Here is a 25,630-nt window from a genome sequence, read left to right as displayed (position 1 = left end):
TTTAGGGTTGTGAAATGTATTTAATTTTGTTGCATAATACGACTATTGCTTATCATAGCTTTTGCCTCTTGCGAACTCATCCATTACACAATTATTGGTCCACGAACAAACTTTTTGACGCCGATATCTTATTGGCATTTGGAATGTCACTGGTATCTTGCATTTCTGTTGTGACGTACTTGTCTTTAGTTGCTGCATCGCTTCTGTGATGAAACTTTTCTTTGTCTTAGACGAAGAATGAGTTCTCAATTTTGTTTACTGTTTTACCATAATGATTTTCTGTATATGTGTGGGATAAGGTACTTCGCTGCACTGCCATTCTGATTAAATATTTGTCTGTTTAATTGTGTAGGATAATGAATTTAACTGCAGTACTTTTCTGATGAACTATGTGAGTATGTATACTGCAGCGCTTGTAGTTTTATGAGAGTTCAGTTAGGATAACTGTTTACTATTATAGGCTATAAATGAGGTAAATACCATGACATAACACAGTTATCAAAAATTGGTTATAGGAAATGTAACGTACACATCTGGAAATGAGAACAAATGTGATTATAATGTGTAAATGTGAGTATAGGACGACTGAATAATGATTGTATTATGTGGCTATGAAAATGTGATAATGAAATGCAGCAGATTGATATGGTTTCTTGGCAGGTAAGTAAACATGAGCGGTATTATGATGTGAATATGAAGTTTTTCGCAGGTAAAATGAGTTAAAGGATATTATGAGAAAAGTTTGAGGTTTCAGAGAACATACGATATGAATACAGCACAGAAGTTACAAAGCAGATCAATAGACCAGAGTAGTACATGACACTAGGGTAGGACATAAAGCAGACTAACTGAGACATTGATATGAAGTAACTTAATTCCCTTTCCTTTTCCTTTGCATGAACCACGATACATTTATTTGTTTGTCCTCTATTCCTGGTCTATTCACCTTCGACCTCTCATGTTGTATGTATGGCTTTCATGTATGTATTTTTATTACCACTATTCCTATGTTGGTTATTTTAGTTGTGAGATCCATAATATTATGTCTATCACTGTGTGCACATTAGATTTTCTTGTAATTGTCATGGAAATTTGTCGCCATTGGAAGATAACAATGTTTTGTTAGTTGCTCCTCTTCTTAACGTCACTTAGTATCTGGCACAAACTATTACATAATTCTTTCTGTATGTGTATATTTTCTGATCTCACTGACTACTGTAATCTATAAATGCGTTTTGTACATAAACTTCATCTTACATTTTCATGTAATGCTCTTGTACTGTTTGAAATATTTGCTAGGAATAAAGTCATTTCTTAGTGACATAATATTACATGTACAGTTCACATAGGCTGTTTGTAAAGTACATCACAAATTTAGTGAAGCTACAATGGACTGAAATAAGTTTTGCACACACTTAAAGGAAATAGTCAAACTGAGTGTATCTTCTAGGTATCAACTGAAAAGCTGTTTCCCTGAGTCTGCTCATAACAGACATCAACTGGAGATATGAGTTGTCAATGGAAAACCACTTACCTGGGTCTAATCATGTTTGATTCCGCATTAGCTAGCACTCTTCAGGGTGTAGTCACAGACAGACATTCACATCCTTTACTGGCTGCCCCTGAGCCTGAGACAGTTTTTGTTAGGACTGTTCACTGCTGGGCCAGTATTACAGGGTCAACGACCGCATTGGTAGCCATACTTAAAGAAATTTGTCAATATAGTGCTAGCTGCAGTCCTTTTCTTAGCCACAAGATTAATGGCAAAAGACATGAACAGTATCTTTGTCGATGCTAAGTTATGCAACATTTTACTTTCACTTGTATTCACATACTAGCCGTAAGATTAATGATATGAGACATTACACCAAATTTTCGATGGTTTTAAGTGATACAACATTTGCCTACAATCTACAGAACTCAGCAAATAGTGTGTGTGTGCTTCTTCCCTGTGCAAAGACAATGTTAATGTGTAAAATTCAAATCAGAACATCCTTTTGTACATTTTGCAACCTGGATCCTAAAGAATGTAATATTATTTGTAACTGTAACTTATTACACTAACTTCTTTGTAATATTTTTGTAAAAATTCCATTTTCCTTGCATCACCACAGGCAAGACAATTCCTACAAATATTGTTCTTCGGGAGAGGGAGGCGGGGACAGGATATAATGTAAGATTACTATAGGCTTTCTGCTGTTGTAAATAATTCACCTTTACTGTAATGGAAAAAGGTGACTGAGCAAACTGTGGGTGTAGTGAGTAAGATCATTGATTCTGTATTTAGTTTTATCTGTGGTTGACTTGCTAGTCAATCTGTTGTTCAGCGTTGGAAAATTCTTATTTAAGTTATAGTAGCTTGCAGTTGAGTTTCTCAAAGAATGAGATCTGTTTTTGTATATTTCGGAGAAACTATATAGAACACTTTGTTCATCATAATTTTCTTGAGGCCTTATTCCATCTACAAGGCGGAATCGGCCTTGCTACTACTGATTTAGCAGTGTAGTTGCAGAGAGTGGCTGGATGTCCTACCTGCCGCCACCTTGAACCCCCCGGGATGGAATGAGTGGATCCCATCTGTCTGAGTCTAGGGCAAGCCATGGAATAGTGTGAAGGTGTTAATGCGAGTCGTGTGACTGAGGCAGAACGTGGAGAATAGCCTGGTATTCACCTAGTGGGATGTGGAAAACGACCTAAAATCCACATTCAGGCTGGCCGGAATACCGGCCCTCGTCGTTAATACGCCAGGCGCGCCTACCCGAGTCCAGGAAGCGCTTTTGACTACCCTGGCAGGTTGCTAGAATACTTTATTATAGAGATAAAAACACTGATGTATAATACTATCTTATTCTTATACTGATGAAGATATTGGAGGAAATTTAAGAGTATGTTCGTAATTTTTGTAAAGAGAGAATTTTGTAATTGTTATATTCGTCTCAAATTGTGTCTTTTGTCAACGATGAGTCTGATTTCTCGAAAACGATTTTTTAAAATAAAACCCAGCAAAATGATTTATGGTAAAATTTCGAATTTTTATCGTGTGTGCATTTCACCTCGCGCCACACAAAGGAGCAGATTGTTTCTGATAAAAGAAATTTAGAGTACATGATTTATTTTTATTTGGAAATTTTGCGTCAATTTCTTATTGGACCAAACTGCTGAGGTCATCGGTCCCTAAGCTTCCATACTATTTAATGTAACTTAATCTAACTTACGCTAAGGACAACACACACTACCATGCTCGAGGAAGAATTCGAACCTCTGATGGGGAGAGCCTCGCAAAGCTAGACAAGGCGCCCATAGACGGTGCAGTGACCCCGCGCGGCGATTTGTTTTTAGTTGCTGCATCTTCAGATTTGTATCTGATTTCGAGAACGTCAGTGCTCCAAACACAATACCAGTATGATGTGCAAGATGTACACTTCGTCGCTATTATTTCAGGGTAGATCTCACCTTGCGTTCTTGAGCAAACGCTGTGTAGTGAGGATTGTCAGGTGCCGTGGTAGAATGAAGTTCAGTTGACAGTGTTCGTAATTTCAAACAGCTGTTTTCTTCCGAATAGAGGAATAATCTCTTTCTTACTAATTTTCCAAGTCTAACATTTCTCTTTATATTAAATGGTTCAAATGGCTCTGAGCACTACGCAACTTAACTTCTGAGGTCATCAACCGCCTAGAACTTAGAACTAACTAAACCTAACTAACATCACACACATCCATTCCCGTGGCAGGATTCGAACCTGCGAGCGTAGCGTTCGTTCGGCTGCAGACTATAGCGCCTAGAACCGCACGCCCACTCCGGGCGGCTTCTTCATACACTCTTGGAAATTGAAATAAGAACACTGTGAATTCATTGTCCCAGGAAGGGGAAACCTTATTGACACATTCCTGGGGTCAGATACATCACATGATCACACCGACAGAACCACTGGCACATAGACACAGGCAACAGAGCATGCACAATGTCGGCACTAGTACAGTCTATATCCACCTTTCGCAGCAATGCAGGCTGCTATTCTCCCATGGAGACGATCGTAGAGATGCTGGATGCAGTCCTGTGGAACGGCTTGCCATGCCATTTCCACCTGGCGCCTCAGCTGGACCAGCGTTCGTGCTGGACGTGCAGACCGCGTGAGACCACGCTTCATCCAGTCCCAAACATGCTCAATGGGGGACAGATCCGGAGATCTTGCAGGCCAGGGTAGTTGACTTACACCTTCTAGAGCACGTTGGGTGGCACGGGCTACATTCGGACGTGCAATGTCCTGTTGGAACAGCAAGTTCCCTTGCCGGTCTAGGAATGGTAGAACGATGGGTTCGATGACGGTTTGGATGTACCGTGCACTATTCAGTGTCCTCTCGACGATCACCAGAGGTGTGCGGCCAGTGTAGGAAATCGCTCCCCACACCATGATGCCGGGTGTTGGCCCTGTGTGCCTCGGTCGTATGCAGTCCTGATTGTGGCGCTCACCTGCACGGCGCCAAACACGCATACGACCATCATTGGCACCAAGGCAGAGGATACTCTCATCGCTGAAGACGACACGTCTCCATTCGTCCCTCCATTCACGCCTGTCGCGACACCACTGGAGGCGGGCTGCACGATGTTGGGGCGTGAGCGGAAGACAGCCTAACGGTGTGCGGGACCGTAGCCCAGCTTCATGGAGACGGTTGCGAATGGTCCTCGCCGATACCCCAGGAGCAACAGTGTCCCTAATTTGCTGGGAAGTGGCGGTGCGGTCCCCTACGGCACTGCGTAGGATCCTACGGTCTTGGCGTGCATGCGTGCGTCGCTGCGGTCCGGTCCCAGGTCGACGGGCACGTGCACCTTCCGCCGACCACTGGCGACAACATCGATGTACTGTGGAGACTTCACGCCCCCACGTGTTAAGCAATTCGGCGGTACGTCCACAAGGCCTCCCGCATGCCCACTATACGCCCTCGCTCAAAGTCCGTCAACTGCACATAAGGTTCACGTCCACGCTACCGCGGCATGTGACCAGTGTTAAAGACTGCGATGGAGCTCCGTATGACACGGCAAACTGGCTGACACTGACGGCGGCGGTGCACAAATGCTGCGCAGCTAGCGCCATTCGACGGCCAACACCGCGGTTCCTGGTGTGTCCGCTGTGCCGTGCGTATGATCATTGCTTGTACAGCCCTCTCGCAGTGTCCGGAGCAAGTATGGTGGGTCTGACACACCGGTGTCAATGTGTTCTTTTTTCCATTTCCAGGAGTGTATTACGCCTCGTACATAATGTGCTTCGGCACTGAGTTTCAGTTTCCACTGAGCACGTATTTACTTTCCTTTGTAATTTAACTTCATGAAGTGCAGAATTTGAAGCAAAGACAATGAATCTTTATTTCAAATTTTGCACTTCATGCACGACGCTGTTCACACGCGCAACACAAGGTATACCAACAGTCAATGTTGGTCAGTAGTTGAATACGTTATCTATAGTACATGTTACATGTTTCGAGATCAAAGCATTGAGTTTTATCACAGCAGATAATATTTTATAGAAAGCTTACACGGTTAATGCTGGTTATGGATGATGCTGGAATTGACGTTCGATGATCTCCCAATAATGATCGATTGGAAACAGATTTGGTTATCGAGCACGCCAAGGCAACATGTCGACACTCTGTAGAGAAGGGTGGGTTACAACTGAGGTATGTACGCGAGCATTATCCTGTTGGAAAGCAACCCTTCTAACACTGTTCATGAACGTCAGCACAACAGGTCAAATCACCGGACTGATTCACAAATTTGTAGGCATCGAGCTTACGGTAACCCAGAGACCGCTCCTGCTGTCACACGTCATCGCGCCCCAGATCATAACTCCAGGTGTAGGTCCCGTGTGTCTAGCAGGCTGATAGACTGGTCGCAAGCCCTCATCTGGCATCTTTGTAACCAACACACGGCACCGAGGCGGAACGTTCTTTCAGCAGGAAACACAAGAGACCTCCGCCCTGCCCTCCAATGAGTTATCGTTTGACACCTCAGCATTCGCAAATGGGGGCGGTTTGGGGGCAGTGGAATTCACGCTACAGGGCGTCTGGCTCGGAGCTTTCCTTGATCAGTTCTTTGCGTCACTGTGGTGTTAACCGCTGCTCATATTGTTGCTGCAGATGCAGTAGGATGCGCCAGAGCTATGCGTCGACCATAGCAGTTTTCCCTTTCGGTAGTGCCGCGTGGCTGTCCACAGCCTGGTTTTGTTGCGATTTCATATTCTCTTGACCACCAGTGCTAGCAGTCATTTACAGTGGCTACATTCTGCCAAGTCCTTTTGCAATATCGCAGAAGAAACAGTAACCTCCTCTTATCGGTATTACACGGCCTCGTTCAAAGTCAGTGAGGTGTTGATAATGTCGTCTTCGTCGCTTTAAAAGCATTCCTGTCTAACATCAACTAACAACTTCCAGTCTCAAAGATACCTAACACTCATGAACGTTACAGCGTGTATTTAAAGCACACCTCATTTCAATCCTCATAGATGCGCTACTAGCGGCACTCTTATGCGACTCGCGAGAAGTCTGAATAGACATCGTCTTTAAGATGTAGAAACGCGCCTACCAACTGTCGCTTATTTCGCACTACTCCATCTTGATGTTGCGATCAGCATAAGTGTATTTCGATAATGACTGCGTTTGTAGAGGTCTGAACATGCTCAATATTGTAGTACTCGAAAATGGCCAAAGGCGGAAATCACGACTTACAGTATAATAAACGATCAATTACGTCAACTGACGGAACAATTCATTTAAAATTAAAAAATGGAAAATCAATTATCAGAAGAACTAAGTTCATGAAAGTTTTGTCTCCTTTGTGTCGTTACATACACTTTTTTTGATTCTCGTAATGACTCTTAATTTGGCATCCCCATTCCATTCTACAGATGTTGACATTCCACTTTAAATCATTATATTTATGGATATTTATCTCTAATAACTTTTCGCAGTAGACACTGAAACTGCAACACCAGGAAGCACAGTGAAGGACTAATTTTTACTTACTGTGCCTTTATACTATAGCAAGAAAACACAAGAGTAAATTATTTTGGCAAACTGATGATATATAGGTTACCAAGTTTAGAAATCTAGTTCACAGGGCTGCTACCTCCGACTGCAACAACGGTTCGATCCTGGATGTATACAGTTTCGAGCTGCAACAGATATGTCATTTCATTCTGTTTCATCGCTGTGTCAGAGTTCATCAGTCGTTCTGTCTGGCGAATCAGTGTGTGGCATTCTGTTGGGCAACTCATGAACAGAAATTTTGAAATGATGAAAGATACAGAGAACCTTCCGGCCTATGTATCGGGCTGGATTAGAACAGCATCATAAACAAGTGGTTTTGCATGATTTTGTTGAAATGTAACAACACAGAGATATGAAGGTAGTGCTCAGATCCACGCCTCTACTGGTCAGAAATGAGACAGCCTTGGTCCAGATTACTGAATGTGCAGGCCAGAAGTGGTCATGTTATCTACTAACAACCACTCCATACCACCAGTTGGAGGGTATGTATGACAATGACAAATGTAATCAGTCTATGGTCATCACCCTCAGAGTCTCTACATATGGATACATTTAGCTTTATACAAAACGGCGACTAGATTGAAAAGAAAATAAGGTGCCATGTCCAGTGTTGATGATACACACACCACAGTAGGCTGCTGAAAGTACCTTCAATCAACAATAATTGAAACAGTGGGGGCTTGTACACTGAGTATTTCTTCACTGTGTTGTCAGCAGAACTAATTCATATATACAATATTTTCCTGTGAGAGAATAAATCCCATTGTTACCTAGTAAATGGATCTGTCACTGAAAAGAAATTTTCGGTATTTCAGTGGACCTTTTTTGTTGTGTAATCATTAACTGTGCCTAATACTGATACAAATAATATATAAGATCAGCATTATATCACACCTCAGTTGTGAAATAAGAATTTGCTACATTCTGAGCCAGACACATGCTATAGATCTATGGAGTGAATGTCAGCATATTATAATCTTACCTTAATAAACAACAGGGGTCTCCTCGTCCAAAAGCCACCCACTTCTTGACTGATGTCTGAAGGAACGAACTGTGGATAGAGAAATCCAATGATTACACATTTTATCTTCTTCCTACACTTTTAAACATGAATAAATATTCAGTGTGAACGTAGACTAGAAAGTTTTAAATAATGTCATATCATCAGCTGATATGTATTGAGAATAGATCATCATACTTAGAAAAAATTAATTTCCTTAAGTATTTTGTTTCTGAACGATAAACGTCTCTGAGATATTTATCGTTAAGAACTACAACACTAATGCAGACTATTTTTCTTAAATGTAATCTTGTATTGTCAATACATATCAGATGATGATATTACTTTAATCAAAGCTTTCTAAGTACCGTGTAATAGGAACTTCTTGGAACACTTCAAACAGTATCTTAGAGGATACTACAGGGTAAAACCAATCACGAAATTAAAATAATTTTCAAGAAAAATCCATCTAAATAAGTTTATCCTGAATATTTTTTAAATTTGAAATTCTTTGCTCTCCCCAAACAACTTAATGTGTAACAAAGAAAATTCAATATTATTTGTATGTTACCATTATTTATGTTTCACAGATTCATATAAGATATGAAAACGTATTCATCCAGTATCTGCAAACGGAATTATGAAACACTTTAATGTAGTTGTGAGCCAAGATAATCCCATTTCATCCACAGTACATTTCATTATCTTTTGCCTCAGCGATACAGATAGCCGTACCTTAGGTGCAACCACAACGGAGGGGTATCTGTTGAGAGGCCAGACAAACGTGTGGTTCCTGAAGAGGGGCAGCAGCCTTTTCAGCAGTTGCAAGGGCAACAGTCTGGATGATTGACTGATCTTGCCTTGTAACACTAACCAAAACAGCCTTGCTGTGCTGGTACTGCGAACAGCTGAAAGCAAGGGGAAACTACGGCTGTAATTTTTCCCGAGGGCATGCAGCTTTACTGTATGATTAAATGATGATGGCGTCCTCTTGGGTAAAATATTCCGGAGGTAAAATAGTCCCCCATTCGGATCTAAGGGCGGGGACTACTCAAGAGGATGTCGTTATCAGGAGAAAGAAAACTGGCGTTCAACTGATCGGAGTGTGGAATGTCAGATCACTTAATGGGGCAGGTAGGTTAGAAAATTTACAAAAAGAATGGGTAGTGAAGTTCGGTGGCAGGAGGAACAAGACTTCTGGTCAGGTGACTACAGGGTTATAAACACAAAATCAAATAGGGGTAATGCAGGAGTAGGTTTAATAATGAATAGGAAAATAGGAATGCGAGTAAGCTACTACAAACAGCATAGTGAACGCATTATTGTGGCCAAGTTAGATACGAAGCCCACACCTACTACAGTAGTACAAGTTTGTATGTCAACTAGCTCTGCAGACGACAAAGAAATTGAAGAAATGTATGATCAAATAAATGAAATTAATCAGATCGTGAAGGGAGATGAAAATTTAATAGTCATGGGTGACTGGAATTCGGTAGTAGGAAAAGGGAGAGAAGGAAACGTAGTAGGTGAATATGGACTGGAGCAAAGAAATGAAAGAGGAAGCCGCCTAGTAGAATTTTGCACAGAGCACAACTTAATCATAGGTAACACTTGGTTCAAGAACCATAAAAGAAGGCTGTATACATGGAAGAAGCACGGAGATACTAAAAGTTATCAGATAGATTATATAATGGTAAGACAGAGATTTAGGAACCAGGTTTTAAATTGTAAGACATTTCCAGGGGCAGATGTGGACTCTGACGACAATCTATTGGTTATGACCTGTAGATTAAAATTGAAGAAACTGCAAAAAGATGGGAATTGAAGGAGATGGGGAATGGATAAACTAAAAGAACCAGAGGTTGTACAGAGTTTCAGGGAGAACATAAAGGAGCAACTGACAGGAATGGGGGAACGAAATACAGTAGAAGGAGAATGGGTAGCTTTGAGGGATGAAGTAGTGAAGGCAGCAGAGGATCAAGTAGGTAAAAAGACGAGGGCTACTAGAAATCCTTGGGTAATAGAAGAAATATTGAATTTAATTGATGAAAGGAGAAAATATAAAAATGCAGTAAATGAAGCAGGCAAAAAGGAATAAAAACGTCTCAAAAATGAGATCGACAGGAAGTGCCAAATGGCTAAGCAGGGATGGCTAGAGGACAAATGTAAAGATGTAGAGGCTTATCTCACTAGGGGTAAGATAGATACTGCCTGCAGGAAAATTACAGAGACCTTTGGAGATAAGAGAACCATATGTATGAACATCAAGAGCTCACATAGAAACCCAGTTCTAAGAAAAGAAGTTGGAAGGAGTATACAGAGGTCTATACAAGGGCGATGTACTTAAGGACAATATTATAGAAATGGAAGAGGATGTAGATGAAGATGAAATGGGAGATACGATTTTGAGTGTAGAGTTTGACAGAGCACTGAAAGACCTGAGTCGAAACAAGGCCCCCGGAGTAGACAACATTCCATTGGAACTACTGACGGCCTTGGGAGAGCCAGTCCTGACAAAACTCTACCATCTTGTGAGCAAGATGTATGAGACAGGCGAAATACCCTCAGACTTCAAGAAGAATATAATAATTCCAATCCCAAAGAAAGCAGGTGTTGACAGATGTGAAAATTACCGAACTATCAGGTTAATAAGTCACAGCTTCAAAATACTAACGCGAATTCTTTACAGACGAATGGAAAAACTAGTAAAAGCCGACCTCGGGGAAGATCAGTTTGGATTCCGTAGAAACACTGGAACACGTGAGGCAATACAGACCCTACGACTTATCTTAGAAGCTAGATTAAGGAAGGGCAAACCTACGTTTCTAGCTTTTGTAGACTTAGAAAAACCTTTTGACAATGTTGACTGGAATACTCTCTTTCAAATTCTAAAGGTGGCAGGGGTAAAATACAGGGAGCGAAAGGCTATTTACAATTTGTACAGAAACCAGATGGCAGTTATAAGAGTTGAGGGACATGAAAGGGTAGCAGTGGCTGGGAAGGGAGTGAGACAGGGTTGTAGTCTCTCACTGATGTTATTCAATCTGTATATTGAGCAACCAGTAAAGGGAACAAAAGAAAAATTTGGAGTAGGTGTTAAAATCCATGGAGACGAAATAAAAACATTGAGGTTCGCCGATGACATCGTAATTCTGTCAGAGACAGCAAAGGACTTCGAAGAGCAGTTGAATGGCGTGGACAGTGTCTTGAAAAGAGGATATAAGATGAACATCAACAAATGCAAAACGAGGATAATGGAATGTAGTCGAATTAAGTCGGGTGATGCTGAGGGAATTATGTTAGGAAATGAGACACTTAAGGTAGTAAAGGAGTTTTGCTATTTGGGGAGCAAAATAACTGATGATGGTTGAAGTAGAGAGGATATAAAATGTAGACTGGCAATGGCAAGGAAAGCGTTTCTGAAGAAGAGAAATTTGTTAACATCGAGTATAGATTTACGTGTCAGGAAGTCTTTTCTGAAAGTATTTGTACGGAGTGTAGCCATGTATGGAAGTGAAACATGGACGATAAATAGTTTGGACAAGAAGAGAATAGAAGCTTTAGAAATGTGGTGCTACAGAAGAATGCTGAAGATGAGATGAGTACATCACATAACTAATGAAGAAGTATTGAATAGGATTGTGGAGAAGAGAAGTTTGTGTCATAACTTGACCAGAGGAAGGGATCGGTTGGTAGGACATGTTCTGAGGCATCGAGGGATTACCAATTTAGCATTGGAGGGCAGTGTGGAGGGTAAAAATCGTAGAGGGAGACCAAGAGATGAATGCACTAAGCAGATTCAGAAGGATGTAGATTGCAGTGGGTACTGGGAGATGAAGGAGCTTGCACAGGATAGAGTAGCATGGAGAGCTGCATCAAACCAGTCTCAGGACTGAAGACCACAACAACAACAACATCAAATAAAGAGATCTGTTATATTAGTATCTTATTGCAGCTATAGTTACCTAAATATTCATCATATTACACAATTCCCTAAATATTTCTTCATATCTTACTACTTTCGAATATTAATAAAGGTTCTCCAATAATAAAAATTAATGGTATGTTTAGAAATATGTAAATTTCACACATTAAATGCTGATACCATAATGTCTTATCCCTATTATATAAATTACATAAGAACACTAAATCAGTTATTATAAAAGACAGCAAACTAGTGTGGTTAACAATAAACATTACACAAAAAACAATACATGATGTGACTAATATTGAAAATATCATCACAATGTAGTTACAGAATGTGTCTAAAAGTTAAAAATCTTTCGTTAATATAAAGACCTATCACAGAAATGCTTTCTTTTGACAGTGATATTGGGTAGTACAGAGAAAATCATCATGTTCATAGTTTAGATATGAAAAGTAGTGGGACTTTCTATCATCATTACACTGATAAAATCTTTTAAAAAATTAGATGGATATGACTTTTTGATTGTGTGACATAAATTCTTTATTGTACACTAACAAAAAATTACTAAGGGAGACATATTAATCTACCATATGTTGGGGAAGTAGAACTTGTTGTTATTTTGTGTAACTGTAGATTCAGATGAATCTCTGAAGGCAGAAATCCTAAATATGGATATATAATTAAATAAGAACTACGAAAGTAACAAAATCCATGCATCTGGTTGGCAAATTTTGACATATTTTTTGAAAAGTCACAAAACTCTTGGTTGGAAGTGCAGGTATCGATTATTAGTGTGTGGAGGGGTACACAAATATAAAATTCTGAAGTACCAAATATGGGGGAAAATAAGTGTTAATCATCTGATTTTTGTTACATGCCAAATATAAATGTTGATATTGTAAATATCTAGTTATTCACTGAGGAAGACCTACCAAGAAGTGTCACTGAAATGATGAAGAAAATGTATAAGCGATTAGTAACACATTTCTGCCAGAAAGCCAGTGCAATAATTAAATGATGACTGTAAGAGTGTAAACGTATATGGAAAGAGGAAGAGTATTGCATGTATGGATGAAATGTCAGTTGCACTCAGTGACTTGTTTTAAAATACAGTGTAGTATCATGTACAGATACGTTTTATATTATTGTCCAACATTCCAGTGTTTTTATGTATAGGGCAAAAATGTTTATAATGTTGACCAAGTAAGAGGAAACTTTATTTTTGGACAATGTAATAATTATAATCTGTAAATGAGAAATGCGTCACCCATTTCAACAATTTATCTAGACACAATACACATTCCTGAATGAAAATAATAGTTAATCATGGTAAATAGTCTATTTACTTCCAAATAATGAAGGAAAATATAAAAGTGTAGCAGAACCCTTAAACTCATATTTGGAAGATATATATAAATACACCAAGAACCATTATCATTGAACTTATGAGAAGATACAGTGATATATGAAAACAGTGTATGAGCAGAAAAGTTAAGTATGTGGTGCAAAATTGTCTGCAGAATATTTATAGAATAGATATCCACTTCAGTTACCAGTAACTTCATACTTTATTACACAACTGGTTTGAAAGCACAAAACTTAATCTTCGAGTGCCTCCTGGGAATGTCAGTGTGTGGTCGTTGGGCCAGTCACTCGAATTAGAGATAATTAGAACAGTTTCGAATTTATAAAGTTATTACTATTTAATAGCCTCCATATTGAACAAAATCAATATGAGAAAGTTGATGTGAGTCATATTGTTGCAAACTAATGTAGTAAATAACCTTTCAGAATATCAAAGTTTTATCAAAGGACTGATTCTTTTTATAAATTTGGTGTGTAATAAATTGTAGATATCACATATAAAATTGTATGAATTAAATTTTCAAACTATTACAAACTATATATACAACATGTCTCTTGTAGTAAGTGGCCAATCTACTTTATCACAAGGTAATAGATTAATTAATTATTAACTCATGAGTTTGGTGTAAATGTGTTTTACATTAAGCTCTATCAATTTTACCACTCGAGTGAACTTACTTATTAATCGAATGAAACAAGTTTACTGTGGTTATTTATAATGGTGAGCAAAATGTAGAAAATAATTTGAGTAGTTCAGTAAGATTTAAGTTTGCTGAAAAGAACAAGATAGAACTCCAGATAAAGTCCTCTGCAAGTCTTTATAATTTGTAATGTGTTTCTGAACCAAATTTAAAATCTTGAATGTGTACTTGTTAGCTGCAGTAATTTTTCCCCAACCTTAAATTTCTGGTACCCTTCTTCATTTCTGGAGCCGATTTTGCAAACTTCAGTACACAATGTTTCTCTCTCCATCAGACAGGAGCTCATTGTCAAACAAATGTGTCTAAATGGATTTCCTTCTGGGTCGTCATTTTGTATTCGTGAAATAAGGAGTGAGAAAACACTGCAGATAGCATGCTTGTGGTGTGTTTACTAGATAAGTTTGTTAACCACAGAGAAGCTTCAGCACTCCTGTTGGGTTTCCTGCTTTGATGGTACGAACTGTTTCCAAAGCTGAAATAATGTGAAACTCTGGAAGGTTACATTGGGCGTTAAATACGTGTAGTGGTTACCTCATAGTTGGCCTCAATGGTCTGATGATATATGAAATTTTCTGGTGGTTAGCTGGGGAAATTAGTTTACGTGTTATTTCGTCAGGCTAACGGACAAATTATCGCATTGGTTTTAGCTGTAGAGAGAAATGAACCAATGAAAATGCCTTTGGGTGGGAAATAAGTCATTTATCTGCCATAAGTACTGTCCCGATGAAATAAAAGATCTAAGATTTAAAGTCAATTACGGGAGTTATTGTGGACTTCACAAACTGGCACCTCAGTTGTGGACTCAAGTGGAGGGAGGAAATCAGATCTGTAGAAGCATGCCAGGGAGTGCTAGCGGCAATTTTCCAATTTTGCAATGAACCTGTTGTCAGGCTGTCATCAAACCCCTGAACAAACCTACACCTGCTGATTGTGAAATACTCTGCAAATAACATAAATAGCTAATTATATGCATTACTTTTCTTGAGTAAAAACTATAGGAGGCATATTGTGAACCTTGTATTCCTTAACCTACCTAGACTTTTTGACTGAACGTTGCAGTCAACATAATCAGATGCCTTAGAGGAGTCCCTGAAGACACAATCGTTTGATATTATTTGTTTGTTATATTTATGTATTCACTAGAAATGTATTTCACTAGAAATAAAAATGTTGTATTTTGGGCTCCTAATATTCCAAAAGTTTCTCGGTGACTTTGAGTACATAACCTTCCTAAAAACTTGGAAAAGCGTGTGTCGAGATGGGTTTGTAAACACGTTTCACAGCGGATTATTGAAATGTTACCCAGAAATAATTTTACCTTACACGTATAACAGCATCACATATTTTTTGATCAACAATTTTGTAGCATGTCTGTGGACATGTTAGCAAACACGCGCGAAGTTTTACTTTTAATGGCACGGACATAATGCAAAAGACTTTAGCACAGCGGCCGTGCACCGCGAAAATCATTGTTGTTGAGTCACTGTGCTCATCTGTGGAAATTACGATGAGGAAGAGATAGGAGTCTGCACGTTCTTTTGCGGAAGCAAATGAATGACGTTCATCGCGGAGGACGCTGTAAAATTTTGCCTGGATTTAGTTAGAATTGGTTTACGAAGTGTTTCGAGACGAGACTTAGCTGTAACATACGCAAATTGCGATACATCAGATAATAAACATGCGTGTTCCCACTAAGATTTTTTACAATATTTCGCTTTGACTCAGTAGTTTGGCTCCATCTTTATGGCTACGAGGGCTTCATACTTTACGACAGTGGAGTTTAGGGGCAACTTGTCACCTGTTCACAGAGCGATGCGACTACATATAGCGCCGTAACAGCTGGCTCTCGGCACTTCACGGGAACGAGGAACAACAACCACACGAGTCGTGGAGAGGGCGCGCATTTTTCCAGCGTCGCCGCAGCACTGCGTTGCTGTCTTGCTAACGGGCTGGCGCGCTATAATACGATCCTGGCACAAAATGAATAATTACCATGCAATGAATAATAATGAGCTTCGAAATAAAGCTTGCGCCGGGAGGGCGATAAAATTTTCAAGGCACCGCACTGTGGAGCGAAACCCATCTTCGGAATTGTAATCGATACTGCCAGCACAACACAACTTCCTACTTAAAAGTTTGTTCGTATATTGAAAGAAATAGCTCATTATTAGGAAACTTATAATGCGTTTAGGACGTGGCGGAGTTTGTCGCAATGAGTTGTCTCGTCGGAGGGAGGAAAATGGCGATTAAGGAGTTTTGGTCGTTAGTCCCTCACGACGAAATAAGAGTTTTTGTCTTGGAAAAGACGACGCTGTTGTTAGTTGGAGTACGCGGAATAGCCACGCAAGGAACGATAGGGGGTTAAATACTTGGCTCTTTGACACATTAAGTGATTTTCAAGTTATTTCCATAGTTGCGGAGAGGCTGTCGGCTGAAATTTTGCCAAGAGACGATTGGATACAAACAATTGCCAGTTTTCAAGTAACTCATTCTGTAAGTTTTGAAACTTATCGGTGCCAAGAACTAATTGTGATAAGATGTACACCAACCTTATTGTATATAAGACGGTTGATATCTACTTAATATAGAGGGTGTTTATAAACTAATATCGGGGTTTTAACGCTTTATAATATTTATTACATTTAACTTACAGTTATAAATGATATTTGAAATGAAAGAGCAACTGAGACAGCTGTGTTTGGCACCAGTCCGCAATGTTTCCGCCGCAGTTCGCTCGACTCGTTGAGCTTCACTGTACCCAAGGCCGCAAGGAGCCTAATGACAGGGCTTGCTTTGCATGGCCTCCACGTTCACCCGACCTATCGCCATGCGATTTGTTCCTTCGGGGCTGCATCAAGGAACGTGTGTACGTGCCTCCCCTACCAGCAGACCTCTCTGAATTAAGAAACCGGATTGAAGCAGCTGTTGCTACAATCACAGAAGACACGCTTATCACCATTTGGGAAGAACTCCACTATAGACTTGATGTGTGACGTGTGACAAATGGTGCTCACATTCAAAATTAATAAGGTTCTTAGTAAAACTGTCTGAGTTGCTCTTTCATTTGACATATCATTTATAGCTTTAAGTTTAATATAATACATATTATAAAGCGTTAAAACCCCGATATTAATTTATAAACACCCTGTATTAAGGTAGACATGGACAGCAATTTATCCGAGAAGGGCTAGATTTCAAAATTTCCATTTTAATCAGCTGATTAGTTGAGTTTCAGAAAGTGCATTCGCCCTAGAAATAAATTTCGCATGGAGTACATAAAGCTTATTTCACTTTAAACGTTTGGTAGTTACCAGCCATGTTAACTGACGTGACAAAAGTGATATGAACGTATAAAGAAGGCGCTAGTACCGCGTACAGGAGGTATAAAAGGGCACTTCACTGATGGAGCTCTCATTTGTACCCAGGCGATTCATGTGTAAAGGTTTTTGACCTAATTATGGCTGCACGGCGGAAAGTAATAGAGTTTAAAGACGGAATGGTAGTTGGAGCTAGACGCGCCAGACGTTCGATTTCGGGTATCGTTAGAGAATCCAGCATCCCAAAATCCACGCTGTTCAGTGTGTAACGAGATTTCAGGTGTTACCTCGCACCACGAACAACATAGTGGCCGACGGTGTTCACTTAAACAGCGAGAGTGGCGGCGTTTGAGTACAGTTATCAGTGCTAAGACACACTAGAAACACTGTGAGAAATAACCGCAGAAATCAAGGAGAGAAGTACGGTGAACGTGTCAGTTAGGACAGTCCGGCGATATCTGACGTTAATGGGCTATGACAGCAGACGAGCCACGCGAGTGCCTTTGCTGACATCACGACATCGCCTTCCGCGCCTGTCCTGGTTTCTTGACCACATCGGCTGGACACTGGGCAACTGGAAAAACGTGGCCTGGTCAGATGATTCGAGAGTGGCACTGATCCCACGAAGCCATGGGCGCAGGTTGTCAGCAAGGCTCTGTGCAAACTGGTGATATGGTCTGCGTTTACATGAAATGGACTGGATCCTTGTTATGTTCGTCTACTTGGAGACGATTTGCATCCATACATGGACTACATGTTCCAAAACAACGACGGAATTTTTTGTGGATGACAATGCGCCACGTTACCACGTCTCTATTGTTCGTGATTGGTTTGAAGAACATTCTCGACAATTCGAACGAATAAATTGGTCATCCATGACGCCCGACATGAATCCCATCGAACACTTATGCGGCGTAATCGAGACGTCACTTTGTGCACAAAATCCTGCACTGGAAACACCTTCGCCATTATTGATGACTATAGAGGCAGCATGGCTCATTATTTCTGCAGGGGAATTCCAACTACTTGTTGGTCCATGTCACGTTGAGTTGCTACGCTACGACGGGCAAAAGGAGATACGATACGATATTAGGTGGTATCACATGACTTTAGACACATTGTATTTCAATGCTGTACCAAAGTACATCTTTTAATGTTATTAATACTAATATGGATGTAGGATATTTTCGAAAAGAACAGCCTAGGAACCAACCAACATAGACCTGGTGTTCCTCTTTCGGCAGAACTCACACTTCATGGATGAACGTCGCGCAGGGTTCCCCCCAAGTAGCTCAAGAACCGCCTATTTAAGTGACGTCCAAAGACCTTTTGGATTTTCATATTTTCGTAATTTTTTTTCTACTCAGGATCAGAAATTTGTATTATTTCCGTGTGAAACCACCGCTAAATCACGCAGGACTAACAGGTAATTAGGATTGTGGAAAGGGCCAAAGGAGTAGTGGTCGGATTTATTTCAAAATTGTAATTTACTATTATTTAGTTCACAAATACCCTTTTGATAGAATTAATTTTGCTTCGTGGCTGAAGGCCTCCAAACAGATGCTGTAGCATAAGTTCAATTTTGAAAAGACACTACACAAAGTTAAATTTAGGAATAAGGTAAATCGTATACATATATGAGATCAGCACGTAGAGAGGCTGAAGGCCACCGGATTAAATCTTAAAAATTCCAAATATACTATGATAATTACTGAAGGCAGAAGGCCACAATGTTTTAAGATGCTAACAGACTGATGGCCCACAAGTTACACAGAAAGCGATAAACCAACTCAATAAGATGGCTGAAGGCCACAAAGTTAAATTTTGCAAATTAAGGAAATATATATTGCAACAATCGGTAAAACAATACATCAAGTTTAAAAATTTCCTTTTTGCAACACCAACGGCGGAAGGCCCACAACGACTTGTAAAATATTTCAGAGGAAATTACAGTAACCTTTCAGGAACAGAAGACGATAATGTTTGGACTTGAAGGAAACTCTGAGAACATGTTTAAAGGGCTGAAGGCCCACAACTAACCTTGTCAAATCAAAAATATAAAATACAGTTGAATGAGAACAGTATTAACACTGTCAAAAGGATAATTAAGAGAATGGCACTGAGGAGTCTCCAGTGGATCGGTCTGTCATTCACTTACGCGAGACAGGTGGTGAGTCCAACTACACTTAATTCGTGCGAACCCAACCAAGGGACAGTCTAAGACCGACCGACCAACCGCTTCCTCGCCAAGACGGAATACTGGAGAATTCAAGGAAAAAAACCATACAAGTATCAGTATCCCCAGACAAATGTGTATGTGAACTGAGCTGCCGAAACTACATGCCATATTAGGCAGCAAAAACAGGTGAGGAAAAGACCCTGCCTAAAAGCTGCGTTAGCACCCAGGGCTTGTAACCAGAACACTAACGGCCACAGGGTAGAAAATTCCACTGGTTCACTTAACTATGAAACAAAATAATGCGGTTAACTTCAGCCAAAATGAACACTGCCTGAATTTACGTTAGCGGCCAGGACAGGTAATCAGAACACTAACGGCCACAAGGCAGAAAATTCCGCTGGTGCACTTGACTATGGGTAAATTAATTAGATCAATTCCACCTGACGGCAGCTATCTCGCACACTTCACTCGTTGTTGCTCACAGGAAAACGTCCGCAACAGCAACGCCGGAACCAACAACGGAATGCTCAAAACCACTGAACCTTCACGTCCAGTGTCGGCGAGCGAAGATGCTCGTACCGATCGGACAGCTCCAGACAGACTCCGACACTGGTCAGAGAACGCCAGTGGGCCCAGTAGACAACGCCGCACGGAGATGTCCTCGGAACCAACCGACCGACCAACAATCCACCAAAAGTCAGGCCCGGCAACGGTGGCGGCAAAGGTCGGGCGGGCGATGTCCACGCAGGGCTTACTGCTGCTGCAAGCCGGCTGTCTGGCCCGGGCTGCTCTGCAGACGCGTTGCAACTGACTGCCAGGGCCCAACCCACGACCCAAACTGTCGTTGTGAACTCTCCTCGTTGCACGTTCCGACTGACTTCACGACAGATAACAAAAAAAATGGTTCAAATGGCTCTGAGTACTATGGGAATTAACATCTGTGGTCATCAGTCCACTAGAACTTAGAACTACTAAAACCTAACTAACCTAAGAACATCACACACATCCATGCCCAAGGCAGGATTCGAACCTGCAACAGTAGCAGTCCCGCGGTTCCCGACTGAAGCGCTTAGAATCGCTTAGCCACCGCGGCCGGCGACAGATAACAACCGGGAAATAATAGTAACCGAGCAAATATCCTATCAGGGGGAATATATCGATACGCGCTACTAGCGCCGATGACGGTCAGGCAAAACAGCAACTCAGTAACGCCAGTAATTTAAACTAACGTGGTCACGGCGAGCCATGCACGGCTCAATGTCTTTGTGTCCGCAGATGAAGTACAGGTGAATACACCTACAGTATAGCATCATTACATTCTTTATTACTAAAATCTCTGTATCGTGTAAAACTGAATGACTTCTCAGAAAGCCTTGACGGGTCAACTGAAAGCTTAATGCTGAGATTAAGTTGGCGCTAGTAATGAGATTGCTATTGTGGGAATATTGGACGAGAGTCGACTAAGTGTAATGCAATCATGTTTAGACTGTGTTAAGTGTTGGACTGACACATTATGAATCTTGTTAACGTCTGTACAAGGAAGTCGCAGAGAATAGGTCAGATATTCTATTTCACCAATTTTGTGTACAGATACTTCCCCAAGATTGCAAAACAGTCCCGATACCACCAGAGCGACAAAAAAGGCATACTTTCCCGCGAACAACATGCCAACCAAACAATGTACTGGGCAGTTATAATTAAAGTACACCTACTGACAAAGATCCAGCGTATTCTGTAATCATCGTATGGCATGGAAACTTGGTAGACATTCTAATGGGTTAATGAGGAACCGATTTACACAGGCAAAAATTAGTTCAAAATTTGGCTACCAGAAGTAAATCTGACGCTGTGTATGCAGGAAAGGAGCGTTGAAATGTTCCCATGCACAACGGATTAACATCGGGACTTGAGCAGAAATGGTCAAATAAGTGAAAAGTCACAAGGATTCAAATGAGGTGATCTTGAGATAATGCATCTGGAAAACCTCTAGACACAACACGTCTGTGAAAGATTGCAGCCGGCCGTGGTAGCCGAGCGATTCTAGGCGCTACAATCCCGAACCGCACAACCGGTACGGTCTCCGGTTCGAATCCTGCCTCGGGCATGGATGTGTGTGATGTCCTTAGGTCAGTCAGGTTTAAGTAGTTCTAGTTTCTAGGGGACTGATGACTTTAGAAGTTAAGTCCCATAGTGCTCAGAGACATTTGAACCGTTTTTCTTAAGATTGCATTAAGCAGGTCTTTCACTGCGCGAGCGACATGAGGCGTTGTCCATCCCACCTTGCATGAAGATATTGGTGTCCACACAGCGGCGCCCTTCAAAAGCAGCAATCACATTCTGTACAAGGAGGTCTCGATTCTGTGCAGACGTCACGGTATACGCCACACGTTCTCAGCGCGTATTCTCTTCAAAGAAGAATTGATCGACAATAAAATCCATACCACACCGCACAGTCACATACGGCGAGTGAAATGGTTTTTTGTGCACACCACACGGTTTAACAGTACCCCAAATTCGGTATTCCTGTGGATTCTCTGTACTCTGGAGTGTAAAATATGCCTTGTCACTCAATAGAATATTGTTTGGGCACATTTCGTCAACTTCGATAGGTGCCAGAAACCGAAGAGCAAAATCAGAACGTAGCTGAGGTTTCTGTTGCTGAACCGCTTGGATCTTGTACGGGTACCAGTGTAAAATAGACCTAAAAGCTCCCTTAGTGTTGACCATGGGATGGACAGTTCTCGTGAACGAGCACCATCGTTAGAAGAGGCACGTGTTGCATTGTCAGTTTCGAACAGCAACCAATCTCGTTAATAAAGGTGCTATACCAAGCTCACCCGCGTTTTCGATTTTCATTTTCATCCTCTTTAGCGGATTTAATGAATCGAGCCTGTCCTCAGATCTTTCAGTCGGCGGAGCCCTGTCAATGCAGCACTGTTATTGGCATCATTCACGTAAAACAGGTTCACTAACAACGCAAGGTCTCTCTTCTCGGTAGCCACACTGTTCACTCACGTTATAGCTCGTCAAATGATAGCGTCGGTTCCAAGGTGTCAGGCAAATCCAACATCTTCCATAAAAACGCTGACATGATAATCAAATCCAGTAGTATGTCACATAGCTCCGAATAAATCGTGACATTAAATTAATCAAAGTATTACGAGTAACGAGTGAGCAAATGGAATACCACAGACTAACACAAGAATGCCTAAATGCATGTTATACCTTCCCACCGTGAGACAGACGCAGTTCCGAGGGGAGAAACGAGAACAGAAGCCGAGAGCAGAACCGTGTTAAGCTATAAGGCCCTACGATGAGGGACGGACCCACGTCGCCAGCCTACCGCTAAGACCACACCACCTGCACGTTTTAGCGTGAGACATTTTCGCGTCTCTGTTACGTCAAGGACCCCCCCCCCCCCCCCAGCCCATGTTAAAAGCTACAGCCCTCCAGAAAAACAGTATAGATCTTACGATAACACAAAAAGGGCCACACCACCCACAAGTCTTAGCGTGAGACTTTTTCGCGGCTCTGTTACGTTGCCAACTTTAAAAACATTGCCCCACCACGAAAAGTATGTTTCTCATTGGATAGACAGAATTTTGTAGGCGGAGCTTAAGTTTAACATTGAGACCCTGATTGGTCAGATGAAAACACATTCAGATAGTTTTTTTTAACCAACTTCGGTAAATGGTAGTAAGGAGAAGTTAGGAGAGGTGAGTTAGTTCCGACACGGCGAATTGGATGGCTGCTACGCCAACCGCTGCCGCCCTGACACTGCCTAAACACCGACAAGGTAATGAACGCACGCGATGCCGCATTTTTGAGCACATAAGGCTTCACTGAGAACTGCAGAAGTCTCATCTGTTACACCCCCAGTTTTGCGTAATAGTAGTGACGATCGTCAATTAAAGCTCATGTTGTTCACATTTGCCACTAGAAGTAAAAATCGGAAGCCCGATGATTTTTCTGTTATATAGTTATTGAGAAGCCACATCAGCCACTGTAATTTACGACAAGTTAAATAAGTAATTAAAGATAATTGAGGGTCACTGTAGACCATTTTGATAGTTTGCTATTTTGTGAAACTTAATTTAAACCTAGATTATAGATGTGATATGGCTTAGGTCATCCTTCGATCCATTGTAGAACTTGAAAACCCATTCAGGGAATATTCGTTCACATTTTTGTTGAACGTAGTTGGTTTTTACCATCCTGTATTCAAACACTTCCTTTTATCAATAGTGCAATTTATAAACAATGTTTTGTGAGTAGAATAAAATTTCCAATGGTAAACTTAACGGCTTTTCCGACGTTATTTCACCAGCTAACTAAAAATAGGAAAGCCCCGAACTCCTTTCACTAAATTTAGATAGTATTAAGATTCCTTTACAGGGAGTGCAGTGGAGCTGACGCTGAGATCATTAAGTATTTGGTTATATCATCGCTAGTCTCACTGAACTCTTCTGAATTCTACATGTCATATATGGTTTGGCGTCTCTTTACCAGCAACAGGTCCCAGGTTCAAATTAGTCAAATCCCTAAAAATCACGCTCAGAGCGTCGTTGCGCGAAAGTGGTAGGGAGACATGATATAGAACAAACAGACACCACCATGAATGTTAGACGGTATCATAATGCAACAGGAACAGTATACATATACACTATGTTATCAAATACATTATGTGATCAAAAGTAACCGGACACCCCCCTCCCCCCAAAAAAACACGTTTTTCATATTTGATGCATTGTGCTGCCACCTACTGCCAGGTACTCCACATGAGCGACCTCAGTAGTGATTAGATATCGTGAGAGAGCTGAATAGGGCGCTCTGCGGAACTCACGGACATCGAACGTGGTCAGGTGATTGGGGGTCACCTGTGTCATACGTCTGTAGGCGAGATTTCCACACTCGTATACATCCCTAGGTCCACTGTTTCCCACGTGAGGTATAACTGTGAAGGTACACTTATAACACAAAAGCGTACAGGCCGACCTCGTCTGTTGACTGATGACAGATAGTTGAAGAGGGTCATAATGTGTAATAGGCAGCCATCTATCCAGACCACCACACTTGAATTCCAAACTGCCTCAGGATCCACTGCAAGCACTACGACAGTTAGGATGGAGGTGAGCAAAATTGGATTTCAAGGTCGAGAGGCTGCTTATAAGCCTCAAATCACGCGGGTAAATGCCAAACGACACCTCGCTTGGTGTAAGGAGCTTAAACATTGGACGACTGAACAGTGGAAAAACGTTGTATGGACTGACGAATAACGGTACACAATGTGGCGATCCGATGGCACGTTGTGCGTATGGCGAATGTCTGGTGAACGTCATATGCCAGCGTATGTAGTTCCAAGAGTAAAATTCGGAGACGGTAGTTTTATGGTGTGGTCGTGTTTTTCATGGAGGGGACTGGCACCCCTTGTTGCTTAGCGTGGCACTATCACAGCATAGGCCTACGTTGATGTTTTAAGCACCTTCTTGCTTCCCACTGTCGAAGAGCAATTCGGGGATGGCGATCGCATCTTTCAAAACGATCGAGCAGCTGTTCATAATGCACGGCCTGTGTCGGAGTGGCTACACGACAATAACATCGCTGTAATGGACTGGCCTGCAGAGAGATATGGCCTGAATCCAACAGAACATCTTTGTGATGTTTTGGAACGCCGACTTCATGCCTCACCGGCTAACATCGATAGGTCTCCTCAGCGTAGCATTCCCTGAAGAATGGTCTGCCATTCCTCAAGAGACCTTCCGGCACCTGATTGAACGTATGCCTGCGAGAGTGGATGCTGTCATCAAGGCTAAGGATGGGCCAACACCATATTGTATTCCAGCATTACCGATGGAGGGCGCCACGAACTTGTAAGTCATTTTCAGCCAGGTGTCCGGATGCTTTTGATCACATAGTGTACGTGATATTGTGGAAAAAGGAGAGAAAATCCAGCGTAAAATGGTTCCTCACTAATGCATTAGCATATCTATTAAGTTTCGCCTATCGTACGGTAAGTGATTCTCCACACTGGTACTCCGCGAGTAATTGCAGTTTAATCAGAACCACCCGGTAATATTTACATTTCGAATCTTTTGGGAAT

The 25,630-nt window shown here is 41.3% G+C and overlaps 1 long non-coding RNA gene across 1 annotated transcript in view; it reads right to left on the bottom strand.

The window, feature by feature from the left end:
• Positions 1-25,630, bottom strand: part of LOC126278470 (uncharacterized) — a 1,538,296-nt gene that overhangs the window by 414,672 nt on the left and 1,097,994 nt on the right. Inside the window, exon 4 of the long non-coding RNA XR_007550707.1 lies at positions 8,023-8,091. This is a non-coding gene — a long non-coding RNA (uncharacterized LOC126278470). The remainder of the gene's footprint in view (positions 1-8,022; positions 8,092-25,630) is intronic.

The sequence above is a fragment of the Schistocerca gregaria genome, chromosome 6, assembly GCF_023897955.1.
Source record: "Schistocerca gregaria isolate iqSchGreg1 chromosome 6, iqSchGreg1.2, whole genome shotgun sequence".
Taxonomy (NCBI): Eukaryota; Metazoa; Arthropoda; class Insecta; order Orthoptera; family Acrididae; genus Schistocerca; species Schistocerca gregaria.
Note: the sequence above shows the minus strand (reverse complement) of the source record. Positions and strands in the feature narration are given on the sequence as shown.